Source organism: Osmia lignaria, chromosome 8 (assembly GCF_051020975.1).
Source record: "Osmia lignaria lignaria isolate PbOS001 chromosome 8, iyOsmLign1, whole genome shotgun sequence".
In the NCBI taxonomy this organism is placed as follows: domain Eukaryota; kingdom Metazoa; phylum Arthropoda; class Insecta; order Hymenoptera; family Megachilidae; genus Osmia; species Osmia lignaria.
In genome coordinates this window covers 6604717-6624119 of record NC_135039.1, presented here as the reverse complement: position 1 = coordinate 6624119, position 19403 = coordinate 6604717, and the positions used below count along the sequence as shown (strand labels likewise).

At 35.7% G+C, this 19403-nt stretch overlaps 1 protein-coding gene and 1 long non-coding RNA gene across 2 annotated transcripts in view; one reads left to right on the top strand and one right to left on the bottom strand.

The window, feature by feature from the left end:
• Positions 1-19403, bottom strand: part of LOC117610861 (trace amine-associated receptor 1) — a 274562-nt gene that overhangs the window by 186238 nt on the left and 68921 nt on the right. The window lies entirely within an intron of this gene.
• On the top strand, positions 2688-7397 carry LOC143305569 (uncharacterized). The gene is made up of 4 exons (XR_013062564.1): positions 2688-2954; positions 5888-5918; positions 6003-6176; positions 7230-7397. It is a non-coding gene; the product is annotated as an uncharacterized LOC143305569 (long non-coding RNA).

Here is a 19403-nt window from a genome sequence, read left to right as displayed (position 1 = left end):
GTATGGGCATATGTGTGTAAGTGATTAGAATTTATATTTTGTAAATAACGTTGCTGTTTAAAGAAAAATTGCCCGTAGAGACGTGCAGCGTCATCTAAACATCTGTTACAGGGAAGTCGCAGTTGTAGAGAAACGTTTAACGAGCGGATTCCGTAGACACTCCGAACGAAAAGAAAAAAATTAAAATAAAACGATATAGGTTCGACGGTCTTTACTGTCACGACAAATCTTGTGGCCTGCTTATATGTATACATTCAGTTGGAAGGTTCAGGGTTAAAAAGTTCAAAGTACTTAGAACTATTATTGGTATATGTAGAAAATATTTGAGGATACGAAGGCTACTTTGTTTGAGGTAACTAACGCTGTTGTTAGAGATATTTATCTAACCGTTACCCAAGCGCCCGAGTACGAGCAAGTACCATTCGTACTGACTAAATCTTGTAGGGATTTATGCTCCACTACTGTGCAGAGGTGGAAAGAATATTAGCGGGACGGCACAGGGGCAAAGGGAGCACTTTGCACGCTCCGCCCTGTCCTCACGTTTGATCCTCGTGTTTAAAGTTCATCGCAACGCTGACATCGTATCATCTCACTTTGTCACGAAGTCTCATTTTCCTTCTTTGTCAGGCGATGCGATTAGTATGTGATCGCATCGGCCAATAGCGCGCGATAATCTAGAATGCGTGTGCGTGAGGTGTGACTTACCGACGACAATCAATCGCATCTGCATTCCTTCCGCTAATATTCTTTCTATCTCTGCACAGTACCCGATACCCCTACTTCGCATCACAAGTATTTTCGTAATTGGTCGAATCGCTGGACGAAGAAAACAAATGAATCGGTCAAGTCTGACTGGATCAGAGCGATGCGGAGACGATGACTTCAAAGCAGTGGCATAGCCTCCAGAACTTAGGCGAAGGATAATGAAACCCTCAATTCGGTTAATGGGTGAAGTGAAGCAGTGAAGTAAATATTTAACTCCTGCTTACAAGTTTTGCAATTTCACTGTGCGATTTGCCTTCCTTATACCACTTCATTATCAATTTTCGTACAGATTTCTTTCAATTCATTTTATCCTTCTAGCAATAATGAATGTTATAAACGAAATTTTCGACAGTGTTTCTCCTAGAGTAACTTACAGTGAACTAAACAATGTTTGTACATTGGTGACACACCGCAACTTTGTACCCCCAAAAGTTTGACCAACAAGCAACCGAGAACATAAAAACCGATCTGCCACCTTCAATAAAGCAGAATATTGTCAACCTTGAAAATGAACACGTCTTTTCATTTACTTTCACACGAACGAGTATCTATGGGCACCATTTGTCAGCCGTTCACCGACCTTCGTTACGTTTTCCCCGTAACAAATTACAGTAAAACCTGGATAAATGCAACCAAGATTGGGACCCAGTGGTTGCATTTATCCAAGCGAGGTGTCGAATTTCGGGTTACACGCGACGACCAGCCAAGCGTGAACGTGGAAAGGGACAGACAGTGGCGGAAAGAGAGAGGTCCGATGATGAAAGGAAAGAGCCGAAACGTATCGGTGTGACTAATACTAATTCAACTATAAAACTTTTTTATTTTTGACTTTTTTTTATTAAAACTTTTACTAACGCATTGGTGAAATTTTTCTGATTCAAATGGTACCAAACACGATATAGTTTCAATTATAATTGTTGCTAAAATTGATGTTAAAGGTTGGCGAAAAGCAACAGAGATCGAAATCAAAACCAGTCGCGGTGTCGGCTCTGGTTTCAAAGGTTTCATTTATCCAGGCAAGGTGTCGATTCTGGGCATTTAATGTTGCATTTATCCAAGCGAGGTGTCGATTCTGTGTCCGTCTACATCTTTTGTATTCAGCCGACATCATTTATATTCAGTCGTGGTGTCAATTCTATGTTGTTTATTCTATTACTATTGTTTATAAATATAATTCAAACTATATCGTGTTTGGTGTCATTTTAATAAGAAAAATCTCACAAATGCATTAGTAAAAGTTTCATTAAGAAAAAGTTAAAAATAAAAAAGTTTTATCGTTCAATTAGTATTAGTCACACCGATATTACGGTCGGATCATATTACACGGTTTCCTCGTCGAGCGGCTCGGTTCGCCTAGGGGGATCCCCCCAAGTGGAGGGGATAGCGATGTTGCATTTATCCAAGCATTCTTTCGTTGCATTTATCCAGGTTTTACTGTAACTAGGAGTTTATCAGGCGCTAAATAGGCGGACTGCGCGTGGGAATTGCTTGAGGTTTTCTCACCTAACAATACGTGAGATTATTTCACTATTATTAGGTGATTACCTCACCTAACGATACGTGAAAGCTGTCCATAGATTATTGTATACAACAGGTGGGCAATATTTTAAGGGGTGATTCTAGGGGTGATCAAAATAAGACGAAAATGAAGAATAACGAAATAGCGTTTACGGTTTTGTTTTCCAGTTATTAAAGTTTAAAAATTCGAGTAAAAAGCGCCAGAAACCTGCAATCCGCTCAGCACCGACGACCGAACGTCAGGTCAGCAGGGGTTGGTACAGTCATAACCAAAAATCGAAGCCGAATGCTGTAGTACTGAGGAGCAGAATAGCACGAGGTAGGTTTCAACTATTCAACGATTCTTGGTTATGACTGTACCGACCCCTGCTGACCTGACGTTTGGTCGTCGGTGCTGAGCGGATTATTAGTCCAAGTTTTTATTAGTGTTTCTCGTCCTCGCAATTAATTTAGTGATTAATATTTCTCTGTATATATTCTCGTGTGTTTTCTGTATATATCTCTGTGACTTTTGTAAATATTTCTGGTGTGATTAACGATAATTATGGCGTGTTTATGACCTCGCTGATCACGCAAATCGCAAACACCCTCGCGATTGCTCAGTTCGCTGTAGATCAGTATCAAGACACGACGGATCATTGTTAATTACGATGCACCATCTTTTCGATTAGGTAAGTATATTGGTTTCTTAGTATCGACTATAATGTCTTTTAAATCAGATAGTTTAGAATTTTATCTAACTTATTCTAATGATCTTTTTACATTTTTCAAACTTCGTAATAAATGAGTGGATAATTTAAATTATTTAACGGTGTAGATCATTTGGGATGATTTTTCACATGTGACAACTAACTAATAAAGTTGTTACTTTTTCAATTCAAATTGATTTTTTAACGATAAGACTGCTGACTTAATGATTTTCAATAATTGATAAGTTTGCTACAGCTACTTTTAATTTATTTTTAATGATATAAAATTCTTAATTTTATTATAAATATTTTAAAATTTAATATTGTTTAGAATTCACAATGAGTACAAAGAGTTAAGTTTTTAATTTTTTTTTTTAATATTTTCAATTGTTAGTTTAATTTTATGTTCAAGACTGTATAGTTTCTTCGTTTCATTATTATTTTGTGTTCAAATTTCAAAATTAAACTTTAAATATAAGAGATTTTTATAACGAATGTGATAACATTAATAATAAAATTGTTATTTTTTCAATTGAATTAATTTTTTCTTAATAAATTTAGCTATTTAAATGTGTGGCAACCAACCCCATATATTGTGACAACTAACTCAAGCTTGGCGTACATTGTCACAAAATAATTACTACACATAATGTGAATTAATTCCACAGTCTTATTGATAATATTCATAAAACTAATTGTTTTATAAATTTAGACGATGTTTGAATGAACTTTCCTGCAAACTACCACCTGCAAAAAATAAAAATAAATAAATGTGACAACCATACCCGATCTTCCCTTTGTTATCAAATTATAATGATGTAATTGTTCGGGCAACGGCAATCGTTGATTGTTAAGCCATTTCATTCTTTCATGGTAATGTTTATTCGTGCCCGTGCGCGCGTACCCAAATTTCAAACACCTTCGCCGTGTCCCGAAGGTCTCGCCCGTCCCCCTCCTTCACCTCGGTAATAACCGAATTTCTTTGTCTCCGGGAACGCTACCTGTGCTCGGTATTATTCGTAATCCAGATCTCGAGAAATAAACACTTTAATTCTAAACCTATTATCACTACGAACTTTTGTTACGCGATAACCGATTATCGGCGTAATCCGGCGTTTTGTTCTGACTGTGGGTTTGTGTGCAGTGACAAATAAACCCAATTAAACAATTAAAAGTGCGACTTTAAACCACGTTTCTTTTTGTCCTGTGCGAATCCGCCTATTTCGATACTCCACGATAACCACCGCGATCTTTCTGCGAGATTCCTTTCCGAGGATATCCCTCAAACGCTCCAGCATTCGAAACAGTAATAAAACAATAAAAGAATAAAAAAATAAAAAATATTGAGAAAGGAAGGGAAATAAAAAAGAAAGAATGATAAGTGTTATTGATTTCATTTTTCATTTCATACTGTTACGTCGCAACTCAGGAAGGCAATTAAAACTACACGGTATCACTTCCACACACGTTAGGTTTATTGAATTAATAACTGAGTTTCGGATAATGGTTCGAATCTCGCACGAGAACTAACTACTAAGCGATCGTGACCCTTGCTATGAAGTCGCCTGGCGCAGAATGCCCGCCCGGGTGTGGTTTTTTATTATATGTATGAATATGTTGCGCAGTTTCGTTCGCGAAGAAGCAGCCCAGTCGTCGGATTCTTATGTTTCTATGTGTCATCAGTTTCTGGGCTGCCGTACCGTGGGAATAGGGAATGCAGGGTGTTATCTCTGCTAGTCAAGCTAGCAGAGGTTCTCGCCTAACAATACACACAGAACGTTTAAGCCTAGAGTACTCAGCAGTCAAAGATTTTAACACACGTTGCGATGAGTTTGAATAAAATTGGTCGCAACAATGTTTCCGAATATTGAACTAGTATTTTTAAGAATGGTGCTGCGTCCTATTGGTGGCGTGCCGATCAATGTGGATCGAGGCGTGTAGTTTCAGTTCTATACAGTTTATTTGTTTTCAGTTCTCTTTGTGCTTACGCCATGATCGGCACTTGCGTTCACGTTTCTTTTCCTCTTTGTATTTTGTATTTCGTAGTTTATAATGTTAATTTAGTTTTCTTTCATGTTTAATTAAAATATATATATATTGATTTATCCACAGAAGTGATGTTATTTTTATTGAACAAATAAACCTGACACGTTCATTATCCTTTATTAATAGTCCTAATTTACAATTGGACCAAATAACTTAAGGTTTTTCGAGAAGCTATATGTGCTTTTGTCGTTTTAAAAAATTACAATTTGTTAAAATAGTGAAAGGTAATTTTTCAACTTTCTTTATGTAAGCCTGTACTGAAAATTTTAAATATGTCTTTCGTTTGAATTATTTCTAACTTCTAAGTGCATTTACCGATCTCGATGAAATTTTCAGCATACACATAACTTATTCGAATCTACGAAAGACATATTTGAAATTTTCATTATAGGCTCATATAAAAAAGTTGAAATATTACCCTTCACTATTTTCTTTCACGATTTCAACAAATTGTAATTTTTTAAAACGACAAAAGCACATATTTTAGTAAATTAATTTTTATAGCTTGTCAAAACACCTCAAGTCATTTGGTCCAATTGTAAATGAGGTATTCTCTTTTAAACGGTGTACGCAGACGTTTTGGAGCCACTTCATCTTTAATTTTTTGACACGTCACCGCCACAAGAATTTGCAAATAATAATGTTGTTCAAAGAATTTGTTATTATTTCGCGAAAGCGTTGCCGGCCGCCTTACGATGCGGCCAAATAGTCACCAATTTTTGACTATGATATTCGTAATTATCGTATAAAAAAAACGTAAGAATACTAACTTTCTAAAAAATAGGGGTGAGTGCCTTTTGGAACTTTATTCACAAATTCCGATTATTTTTCTTTAATTAATAAAATTTTCTTTTTCTTTTTTTTTTCAGAAACAGATGGACGACGAACAAACGAACAATTGTAAGTATAATTCCAACTTTAATTGGAAATGAATATACTGCATGATTCAAAAATATGGATATATATTTCCCTTTTTCCTTTCAGAACAAACTCTTATGAACATGATGCTACAGTTGCGGCAGCAAATGGCGGAACAACACAACCGCCAACAGGAACTGTTGCACCAGCAGGTGCACGTGCTGCAACAGTAGTTCCAGCAACAATAGCCACAGCAGCAGCAACGGCAAGATGACGAAGACGAGGTGAAGCCGTTGCGTCGTAAGTATCACAGATTCCATCAAACAAATAACACTGTCGAACAGTGAATTTGTGTTCCGATTCCCACTAGACGATTCTTATAGCGTTTTGTATACTGATCACGAATCTGCAAACCGTTTGGCTCCAGTACGTACAGTTTTTGAGAAATTTGATTTTGAATAAAAAAATATATTTTTCAGATTTAAACAAATTTTCTGACGTAATTGTAAAAGATATTGAAAATCTATTTACGCTGAAAGATTTTGTAGACTTTCCTGAGTACAACGATTATTGAACGCGGAGGGACCGCGGTTTGGCACCAATTTTTAGAATATTTTTCAATTTATCTGACAAAATAAAAGTCCAGCGTAAAATCGAATTATACCACGCGATAGAGCAGATTGTTATCCTGGAAAGCCACCCGGAGAAAGTTGCAACCTTGATTTTTGTATCAAGCTAGGAAGCGAAATAGCTTCGCGGGAGACGAAATATCGACAGTGGTGGTTGCTTTAAGCGGCAATATACGCGAGACGCCGATACAAAAATCAAGATTGCAACTTTCTCCGGGTGCTTTTCCTGGATAACAATCTGCTCTATCGCATGGTATAATTCGATTTTACGCTGGGCTTTTATTTTGCCAGATAAATTGAAAAATATCCTAAAAATTGGTACCAAATCGGGGTCCCTCCGCTCAATGATCAATGATCGTTTAAACATACATAAACGTGTATAATGTATTAAAGATAGGTATCGTTGTACTCAGGAATGTCTACAAAATCTTTTAGTGTAAATAGAATTTCAATATCTTTTACAATTACATCAGAAAATTTGTTTAAATCTGAAAAATATTTTCTTTTTCAAAATCAAATTTCTGAAAAACTGTACGTACAGGAGCAAAACGGTTTGCAAATTCGTAATCAGTGTACAAAACACTATAAGAATCACCTAGTGAGAATCGGAACACAAAAAAAGGTTGAAATTTGTTGGACAGTGTAATTAACCCCTTTGCGTCATAAATAAAAAATTAATTCTAAACTACATGACCTATGTAACTGTTGAAATTTTACATTACAGAAAGAGGAACGGCTGCCGGAACTACCGAGGAAGATGGCCACGAAACGGCAGAAGAGGAGGCGGCAGGGGGCGAGGCAATAATTTTTATATTAACATTGCATAAAGCAAATAAAAACATTTTAAATTAATCATTGTTAGTATGTATAATCTCTCTTCCTATTTTAGTTAGTATGTATTTTAGTTTTATTTAGTTATGTAAGTTACCTTTTCATATATACATGCATAGATAATCCAAATTAACATTCATTTTTCACGCGAAATTAATGCCTTTTTGTTTTTTGTTTTGACTCAACCTTTTTATTGTTCGTTACGTCACTTCCGCTCTCAACACTTTTTTGTTATATTCAGAAACTATTGAAGAAGTAAATCAATGCAGCAGCTGCAGCATCAGCAAGAGCAGCGGGAGCGGGAGCGACAAGAGCAGGAGCGGCAACAGCAGATCCTGCACTACCAAATGCAGGTGCTGCAGCAACAGCTACAACAGAAGCAACAGCTAGCAACTACCTCCAGCAACAATGGACAAGAGGAGGAGGATGACACGAAGCCGCAACGCAGTAAATATCAGAGATCCCATCAAACAAATAACAAGACGGCGTCCGTTCCGCGGAAGGTGGCCGCGGGGAGGAAGAAAAGGCGGTGGACGACAACATACATATTTTCTTTCTTTTGCATAAAAGAAAAGAAAAATAAAAAAAATAAAAAAAATATTATTCAGATTGGTCTCATTTATTTGTATTTAGCCATCCAAATTTCATCAATTAATATATTGTTCATTCGTTGCTATAAATAATAACAAAATCATACGGTTGTTAATGGAGGAGCGATCGGTAATAAGAACATTTACCTTACCTTCTTTTTTCTTTACGTGGACGCTACATTTTTTTGCGGGGATCTGAGCGTCGCCTCAGTTTTACTTTCACTCGCAAATACTAAAAACATCCTTCTGCGCCAGTGAATAAAATCAAAGTTTAAATTATATGGAATTTGTTATCTTTAATAACTATGGTTATTGCAATTAACCAATAAGAACAATAAATCACCTTATGATATCCTACCAATTCTGCTCATCCCACTAAAACGTGTGAAATAAAATAATTTTTATCAAAAAAATACAACCGACTTCGAGATGCAGTAAAAAGAGTATAAAATAATTTGTATTTCATTTCTACAACTATGTCATAATTATTAATAAAACCTCTTGCTACGTTAAGAAAATGCACTAAAAAGTATAAAATATAAAATAATTATTAATTACCAAGTTCGCCAATCCGCGATCAAATCGTTATTGGCAGCATCATTTATTCGAGTATTTTTAATTTTGCGCTGCCTCCGAAAAGATTGAAATGTATTTAGTATACTATTTAACGATCAAATAGGTTTTATTATTAACAGTTCTGGAATGTTGGTATAAATGAAATAGAAATTATAACATTAGGAAGTAGAAAGTATTTCATACTATTTAGAAAGCATTTTAAAGTTGGTTGTATCTTTTGTTAAAAATTATTTTATTTTATTTTATTTTTTATTCCACTACCAATGCCTATGTGGTATACGCTTCTTCTTTGAGCATACTGCTCACTGTTGTTTCGAGATTAGAAAAGAGCAAATATATTTCATTTCATCACATTTCCACTACGGTCGACAATACAGAGATTCATTACGCAGCGCGAAAGCTTTTCGTGATATATGACAACGTAAAATACCTTTTTCAGTTATAAAATTTATACGAATACAATTAAATAAATACCCACACAATTCAATTTGTACAAATTTTATAACTCAAAAAAGCATGGGTCTTAGGCATATAAATAATCGCCTATAACTTTTTAACTATTTAACTATAAACGAAATGGAAATCACTACAAACAACTAAAAACGATTCTGAACCAGTTGGAAAAGACGGATTTCAAAAATATTAATGTAGGAAATAAAAGAGGTACGCATTCCAGAATATTCTGGACTCTTCTGCCGACGGCAGGGGGGTCGCGGGGGGCCCAGGATGCGACCGATCAAAATATATGTAATGGACGAGCAGTTGACGACGGCGACGCATGGGGAGTAGATGTGCCCTGCGACGAAATCTGCGACGAACCCGTTTCATCCGTAATCCACCTAGTTTTACTGTGTAATGTTAATCTAAGTACATATAATTAATAAAACCTATATTAAAATTTGACGAAGTTGGCTGAGGCGTATAAATAATCACTTATAACTTTTAAACTATTCACTACAAACAAAAGGGAAATCACTACAAGCGACTCTGAATCACATGGAAAAGACGGACTTCAAAAATCTTGAAAATTGACGAAGTTGCCTCTTAGGCGGATAAACAATTGCTCATAACTTTTAAACTATTCAACTACAAACGATTCTCTATCACATGGAAAAAACCGATTTGAAATATCTCAATGTCGGGTGCGGGTCAATTTTTCAATTTTGTTTATTTATTAATTGATCCAACTACAAACGAAACCATTGTTACTACAATCAACTACAAACGAAATACTATCATTTTCCGAAAAAAAAGTTAATTTTTTAAAAGTCGGGTGCCAGGTTCACATAGCCCCAAGTTCTTCGCTGCCAGATGATGAGAAACATTGCATCTGCAATTAATATATAATACAAGAAAAAGAAACTTCGAGAAAATTAGTTGTTCGAGAAGAAAGAGCAGTTGTTAGAGAACTAAGAAAGAAACCAATAAGAAGTGGTCGAAACTCAACAGCATTCGTTGAAAAATGTTTTAATAAGCGAGCACGCACAGAAACCTACTGAAGAATTCTAAAAAGGCATTCAGATGAAACCGTTTATAAATAAAATAAATCGTACGAAGCATTTATAATTTATTTTATTTTCAGTCACACGAACTGTGTATCCAATATTCACACCATTAAATCATTAGCAAATATTTAGTTCATTATGGAACCCTTTCGAAATCTTGCCTGTAAAAGACAAATTAACAGCAGAAGTCAGACAAACTACATAACCACCGACATTTGTAGAACCTCAAATAATAATGGATTCCTCAAGGAAACTTATAGATGAAATCATTCACAATGAATATATGTGTGTATACAAAATAGGCATGACTAACTTCTTTCCCGCCAGAAATACACAGCTCCCACTATTAGTTAATCTAAAAGATTCAGAATGTTCATTACGTACTAACAAGAAATATCTAATTACCAGTAAATTGATTTGTTCGTTATACAAGTTTACGAGGATTTCAAAAGTTTTAATAGATTGAGTGAATAATTTATTGATTGCGCACATAATTGAAAAGGTACCAGTTATGTGATTAGTGAAACTGTATGTTGACGACATGTTTACCCATGGGTGAGTGTGTTGCTGATCATTTGTGTATCCATATGTTGTAAAATTAATCCAGTTGTCAAAGTGATTGGCAGCTTTTGTGAAACTGTGAACTGGATTTGACTGTGTTTGTAGTTAATTAATTTTGCGTTTCTATCGAGGGAAATAATTTCTATTAAAGTTGTTTTCCAATACTGCAGCCCAGTGACGAAATTTTAATTATCCAATAGGGGGATTAAGAATTTTTTTTTTTCATACCTTAATATTATTATAATATTAAGTCGAATTTTCTGTATTTTTTGCTTATTACCCATTAAGTTATAAAAAACGTTTGAAAATATTCTGGTATATTTATTAGAAAAAGGGTTTTCAATATTTTCACCCTTTGGCTGCTGTGGACATACATGTGTGCGCTGGATCAGGATCTTCTCAGCTGTCAGCTGTTCCAAAGCGAAACAGGCGGTTCGAAAATTGATATTCTAATTTTCAATTGCTCATATATCTTGAGAATAAGGCCGCAGATTCTGCCGATGTGGCGTCGACGCACTTGTTCATGACCATGCTTCGAACGTGGTCAGTAGCCAACACTCTCACGTTTAGTACGCGCTCTAAAAGCTGGTTCAGACACGGCTAGTAGTTTAGTCGAGTGGCGAGTAGTTTAGTGTATGGACACTACAGTTTAGTCGAGTAGATCCATTTCATTGGATTTTTCTGGTCGAGTGGGCTTCCCCCACCACTAACTAGACTTCCGGACAGACCTGTCCGGACGCATTTCTTTAGTCAAGCGTACAAAGAATTTAAGATGTCGCGTTGGAGCGAGGACTTAACCTATAAATTCGTTTCTGAATTCCATAAAACAGGAAGCATTGCGGAATGTGAAATTAGACAAAAAATAAAAAACATTCGAAGTACATATTCGCAAGAAATAAAAAAAATCAGAATGCAATTTAGACAACGTTTATATTCCAAATATTAAATGGTTTTCCATACTGCACGATACTTTGAAAAATATTAACGTAGAAGTAGTAAGAAGCAGTGAATGTAATTTGGTAAGTATTTTTATTGTAATTACAAAATTATAAAATTTACAACAGATATTACATTATCATCCTTAATTGCCACGGGAAAGACCCTTCTCCTACAAAATAATCAGCAAGTCTCTCACGGAGATCTTGCGAACTCCGAGTTGGATGATTGGCTAACGTCCTACACAATAGAAATAATCCAAGCGGTGGTTACGAAGACCTCCAACTGCATTCAATTAATGCACCGGATTCGTAATTTTCAGCATCGACAGAATATACGTGTTGCGGTGCAGTTACTCGGAACCAATTGTATAACGTACAGCATGTTTTCACCATAATGCTTACTTTGTCTGGACAAAAAGACATTGGCTTTTCGAATATTCGAAATCTACTTGCTAATATCCCAAATGCATTTTTCACAACTCTTCTTGCACGCGACAGGCGATAATTAAATACTCGTTGCTTTAGAGTTAGTTGACAATCAGGGAAAGGCTTTAATAAGTATTCCTTCATTGGGAAAGCATTGTCGCCAACCAGAAAATGATTGTTTGGTAGCATGCCATTTTCTAATGCCTGATACATATTACAGTGGCGGAACACCCCTCCATCCGAAATCCTTCCATTGCATCCTACATCTATATACTTAAAACAGTAGTTATGGTCTGCAACAGCCATCAGAACAATGCTATTGCTCTGCTTGTAGTTGTAGTACAAACTTCCGCAATCAGCAGGTGCTTTAATAGCTACATGCTTTCCATCAATTGCTCCACAACATCCAGGGAAGTTCCATTCTTTTCGAAATCCATTCTCAATTCATTTCCACTCGTTTTCATTTGGGACCTGAAAAGTACAATAATCTGTATTTTTTGCAATGCTTTGGGTTGTATTTGGTTTAGCTATTGCACATTTCTGTTTGTTCTATATTATTTTGTTTAGCAATGTTGTGTTTTTTTAAATTAGCAATGCAGAATAAAAATGTTATGTTTCATATATGGGACTTTTTCAAATACCAACCACAAGCGTGGAAGGCACCACTGAAAGTGCAGCACAGCAATGCACTGCACATGATGATGTTACTACAACTCCTGCCAGAAAGAGAAAGAGGAAAGAGAGTATCAGGGACATTGTGGAGGAGCTGAAGAGTATAACAGAGGTGATTAATACACCTGTAGAAGGAGATGAGTTTGAGGCATTTGGAAGGAATGTTGGATTACAATTAAAAAACATGCCAATGGAACAGGCGTTGAAAGCCCAAGAACATATTCAATCGTATTTAACAGAAACACGATTAGAGAACATTTCCTCTCGGAGGCAGACAAACCAAATGCAAGCAATATCTAATGATATTCTAAGCACTGCATTGTTGCGAAGGCTTTATAATTATGAGAAATAAATATTTTTCGTTATAATGAACAATTGAATTTATTTTATCACCTTAATAAAATCTTTTAGTGACTCAGAAACAGCTTCGCATACTTCCGGAATAAATTCGGAAATGGTGGACTTTCCAAGTCTAAAGAGACGTTGCAGCGTCCTTAAACTGCATTTTTGTTGCCAAGAAATACAAGATTGTTTGCGATTTTATTTTCTAATATGTGTGTCCTTTCGCTGTATTTTTTCGGTGACATTTTCTAATAATATATGTATTGAATGATTCTTCGGTCATTCGAAGAGTATTAAAATATTCTGTTTTGTCTTCTACAGCCAACTCTTTGAAAAGAGAACTGGACATTCCCAATGAACTTCTTCGATTTATCCAGGGCCTAACCCAGACGCGTTCATTTGTCGCGTCTTTTTCAACTTCTTCTGCTACGACCTAAACAATGATAACAGTGAACAATTTCGTCGGTATCTTAGATTAAATATGATTTTAAGGTTAAATATCATTATAAATTATTACCTTAACAATTTTTTTGATGACACAGTTTAGTGCCGCACGATGGCGTTGCCTCTTCATTGCTCTCGCTGATATGTCTTGTACTTTCGATTTTCAAAGCTCAACTGTACTAGTCCGGACACTTTCCTATGCGCTAAACGGTTTAGTAGTAAGTAGCTACTCCCCACTCGACTAAATTACTAGCCGTGTCTGAACCAGCCTTAATTGGACAGAGTTTTTAGCGGCGCGGCCGCCCCTTCCCAGGCGGGCCGCGACCACCATTGCAATTATCGTGAATGTCTGTCTGTCCCGCTCCGTAGTGGCAAAACGGTAAGAGGTATCGACTTGGGACCTTGACCATTGAACGCAGAAGGGTCAATAACCGGAGACACGTCCAAATTTTTAGACCTCTAGGACCACTCCTTCCATCCGAAATCGGGGGTCAAAGTCTCCCCTATAAGTTACGCTATAGGTTATACTTTGATGCGTAACCGCTATGTCGCGCCGACTTAATTTAGTGCAAAGCACTAAATGTTTTTTCTTCTAGTTTTATTAATAATTCAAAAATCAAACCTTAATCAACATTTTGGCAAAGGAAAAAGTTGTTCATAATCACTTCAACAATCATCTCTTGAAGGAATTAACACTCTTTCTGGGACAGCCTGTATAAAAAAAGAATAATATATTAAAAAAAATAATTTTTAACAAAAAATACAACCGACTTCAAAATGCGCTAAAAAGTGGAAAATAACTTATACTTCATTTCTACAACAAAATGCACTGAAAAGTATGAAATAATTTCTGTTTCAGTTGCACCAATACTCAACAGCTATTAATAAAACCTATTTACTCGTTAAATAGTTCTATAGAGCAGTGTTTCCCAAAATGTGGTACGCGTACCTCTTGGGGGACGGGAAGAGTTTGGTGGGGCTGCGCGCTGAATGAATTTTATTTCACGTTTATTATTATTTTGTTTACGTACTGAACAAGGAAAAAATGAATATATGTATTTTGTTATTAAAGAGAGGAACTCACAAGTGAATGGTAGAATTGCTCGTCCATACTATGTTTATTCGAAAGAGTATGAAACGAGGAATTTATGATGCAATTTTTGGGTGCCCTTGGCAACGGGTTCAAAAGTTATGGGATTTTAAAATTTTCATATTTTTAAGTGCAAATGATCACACAAATGCAAATTGCATCTTACTTGCAATTTTCCCTGAAACTCATCTTAATTTATTAGTAAACATCATCTAATCATCTCAAATTCATGCCTTTGTCACTTTTACACTTAATTTTCACTTCATATTTCGATTTCTCATGTTTTCTAATCATTTGCACTTAAAAATATGAAAATTTCAAAGTCCCATAACTTTTGAATCCGTTGCCAATGGCACCCAAAAATTGCACCATAAACTCCTCGTTTCATGCTCTTTTGAATAAACATAGTCTGGACGAGCAACTCTACCATCCACTTTTGACCATTCCATTGTCAGTGTTACGAAAATTATAGAAGAGGTACACAGATGTCGAAAGTTTGAGAAACACTGCTTTAGAGAGATGAAAAGTTGACGAGGTTAAGGATTGCGGGTACGATTGGTCGTCGTCGATAAGTCACACCTCATACACACGCATTCTAGTCCGTCGCGCGCTATTGGCCGATGCGATCACACATACTTATTAGTCGCGTCGCCTGACAAAGACGCTTCGAGACAAAGTGAGAGGATACGACGCGCGACGTCTGCGTTGCGGTGAATTTTAAACTATGGCCGTAGGCTCGTATTATAGAGTTCTGTCTACAATAGTACTGTCTCCCTCGGAAATACGGAATTGTTACGTCTATGTAAGAGCGTGCCACTAAAGTCAAATGGTGCGGATTACGCGAGGATCAAACGTGGGGACAGGGCGGAGCGTGCGAAGTGCTCCCTTTGCCCCGGTGTCGTCCCGCTCTTCAACTTTTCATCTCTGCATAGTATACTAAATACATTTCAACGTTTTCGGAGGTGGCGCAAAATTTAAAATACCAGAATAAACGATGCTGCCAATAACCATTTGATTGCGGTATGGCACACTTGGTAATTAATAAATCGTAAGAAAAAATATGAAACGTTATAAACACGACTGATAACATCTGTAATTGTAACGATTGCATCAGAAGTTGGCAACATTTCTGATGTACATGAAATTGAATCGTCTTCATTAGTATGTGAAAGCCATGGACCCAAGAACCTATGAACGGAGCGGCGGCGCGGGGGTTGCCAAATTTTCGGCAGGGGTCGGAGGGGGCTGCTTTTTCTACAATATGCCGCGATCGAGTCTTTCCGCCGCATACTCGATGATTCCAGATAGAACCGCACATTCTATACGCACTATACGGACTCCGCACCGTGTTGTCGAGTTATACAATATGAAAGAGACAGATATACACGCTTCGCCTATATTCGGCAACTCAAAGTTTGACAATCGAGACAAGTTGAAGAAAATTTTTTAATTTTGCGCCGCAAAAATTATTTTCTGGAGGGAAAGAAGTTAGCTATGCCTGTTTTAATGGTATATTCATTGTAAATGGGTTTATTTAGAAGTTTCCTTTGGGAATACGTTATTTGAAGTTTTACAAATATTGGTGGTGGTTTTGGTTACATAATTTGTCTTCCATGGACAGAATTTCGAATGGATTCAATAATGGACTGTTTGCTAACCATTTAACGATGTGACTGAAAATAAAATAAATTATAAACGCTTCATACGAGTTATTTTATTTATAAACGGTTTCATCTGAATAACTTTATCATTAAAATCATTTCTCTTTAAAATTCTCCAGCAGGTTTCTGCATGTGCCTGTGTATTACGACATTTTTCACAAAATGCTATTGAGTTTCGACCACTGATTGTTGGCTTCTTCTTTAGTTCCCTAACAGCTCGAATAATCAACTGTCTCGGGGCTTGTTTTTGTTGTATATTAATTCCGGATTAATTTGATGCAATGCTTTTTATTATATAGGTATTGTTTTGTTGATTTCCTTTTACTTATTAAATTTGAAATTTGTAAGCAAGATTTTCATTCGATATGTCAAGATACATTTATCCTGTACATTTCCCCCGAAAGCATTTTGTGTGTATTAGTATTTCTCCCCTTCATAACCGATCTTTAAACGCTCTCATGCGATTTTTCGTTGCTGAGATGCACTAGCTTGAATTTACACGAATTTTAATGCATAGACAGTAAGATATTATATCATAGAGGTAGAAGTAAAAGTTTATTCTTCTGAAATCTATAGAGGTCTATATCCAGCAAAGCTGAGAAAAATTCAAAGAAAAAGTATTTCAAATACTATTTAAATATTAAACGCTACAAAGCTGAAATAAAATGATATTTTAAATAGGAAGTAAAATTTTGTGAGATTGGACATGAGAGGGAGCTGAAGAAGACGCTGAGCGCGAGCGTCAGTTGTACGCAATGGAAGAAAAGCTAAGAGTGTAATGATCGAGTGTTCTAACAATAAGAGCGAAACTTTCATATTATGTTATATCGTTTTATATCCTAAATAAATACATTCATTATCATTAGACCCGGCGTCCTGTCTGCCCACAAATTTTAGCAAATGAAATAATCTTATTTTGCACCTCAAATTATTAAAAATTTAAGTTAATTTATTTGCTAAAATTTCGTTTCATATTTGAAACATTATTTTTTTTGAACTTTGTAGCTTTTAATATTCTGAATACGTTTCACAATGATATTGAATTGGGAAATGAAATAGTATTGTTATTATTATCATAAACAATATCATTTATAATTATCATTTTTAGCAATAATATTTGAATGTCATTATAATTAAAATATCTGTATTGTCACGTAGACAGACCGTTTTTATCAAACGTGTCTCCTTTCAAATAAGCTTAAACATCTGGAAAGGAAAACTCTCGGGCAAACCGACCATTTACTCTCGTAATAAACAGAAGGCCCACCGATAGCAGAACCAAACACTTGGGAAAGCAATGGGTCCGCCGTAATCAAATAGCAGATGCAACCACTCTAAACTGTCGCAGAGGCAGGTGGACCCAGCCTGATCACTCGAATAGTAACCAGACCACCCTTCTTAATTAGTATATAAACCCGTTCGTACCAACGATCGGGGGCAGTACCAGAGTTCATCTCGTGTCGAGCACGTCGTGTACGGTAGTGAGTTGGTTACTATTAGTGAGATCGGGTTGAAGTCCCCTTCGAGCAACATTCACCTTATAGAATCCGCGAGTCGTGTTTCTATTTGGCATTACAATTAACCACACACAACACCCCCGCATTGCCAGTGCGTGAACACCGAGCATAGTGGAAATAGGTAATATATCACATTATACACCTATATTCGCGACAACAACATCTGTAATAGACCAAGATTGTAGAATATATACATTGCTGTGTCAAACCCACATTAGCATTCTCCTTTAAACCCAGTGAAACCTTGTGACAGTTCCTACCACAATACAATCTTACCGCTCGGGTTGTATTGATAATAAAATAAGTTACGCGGCCGCCAATCAAAAAGCCTCTGATAGCCACGCGCGCTGCCAAGCCGTCGGCCACGTAACAGTATAATATGAAAATAAAGTATTTTATTCCTTAGAATAAGTTTTTGAAATGGTATTTGAAAGTAGTATTTTAAAAACATTGTTTAAGAAGTAGAATACATACAGGTATTTTATTTTCTCAGTCACAGGTATGATTTGAAATATGATAAATTATTTACTATTTACCATTTCAAATAATGTTTCATCCAACACTGATGTCCAGTCAGTCATAAAAGACTGTAATATAATATTTTATTTGTATTTATTGTTTTATTTTTGGACTAATATACGCCTCGTTGCGGGAGGACGATTTTCACTGCGAGTGACTGTACCTATTTACACCCAAAACTGGATTAAGATTTCTAGAGCCCGGTGCTTTCAACCATCGAGGATCCCCTTGGTTGATAAACTTTGTTAAAAAATTAAAGTTTATTCTAAATAAAATTGAATAAAATTAAATTAAAATTATATAAAACATCACCCATATTGGGAAAGAAATATTCGTTTTTCACTATTCTGAAGCGTTCCACAAGTGTAAGTCTATTCATAACTAGTATAATAATACTAAAAAATTAAGAACAGAGAATATGTAATAAAAATTGCTTTTATCGTTATTCTTTTTCAAAGCTCTATCAAAGCGTAAAAACACCTTATATCTCACGCAGTTATTTTTGCCATCTGAATATTTTTGTAAAGCATGCATATACCGGTGTTGTTTTTGTACCAAATTTATTCAAGACGAATATAGAAATGTGTATAAGCTTTTAATAATCGACTGAGTTAAATAAAGTTTTTTTCCAAATTTTTTACTCGACAATTACTTATCATTAAGCGTGCATATGCATAAAAATACCAACCCATACAAAATAATTATAACTTTTCACATGTATTTTTGAATTTATGTAAGACTTAACAGATATATAAATCTCGCTGCACAAACTAATAAAAATCAATACATTGCTCCTCGATATTGCTTAAACTTTTTGAATTATAAGCATCGAAAGTTTAGAACCAACTTTCTTACAAAACTCATAACTTGAACAGCATTATAGATATCGACGTGATTCGGCCGACATTTTGTATATGAAATTTTTTAGCTCAAGTAAAGAAATATTACATATAATAATGCAACTTTGAAATTGTTGTAGACTTCTTTGGTAGATAAATCAGAAGAATCGACAATTGTCAATTTTTATCGGCGAAATAATGTATTTTGTTCATTATTAACCCTTGGACTACGAATGATAGGTACTGTTGAGAGATCGTAAGTTGCCGTCCAATCAAATACCTCCAGTAACACGTACTATGTTTATTGGCCGACGTCCTTACATCCGCAAATCTATCGCGTGACGAACGTCGTTAAGGACAAACATTGGAAACAAAATGGGATGAAGC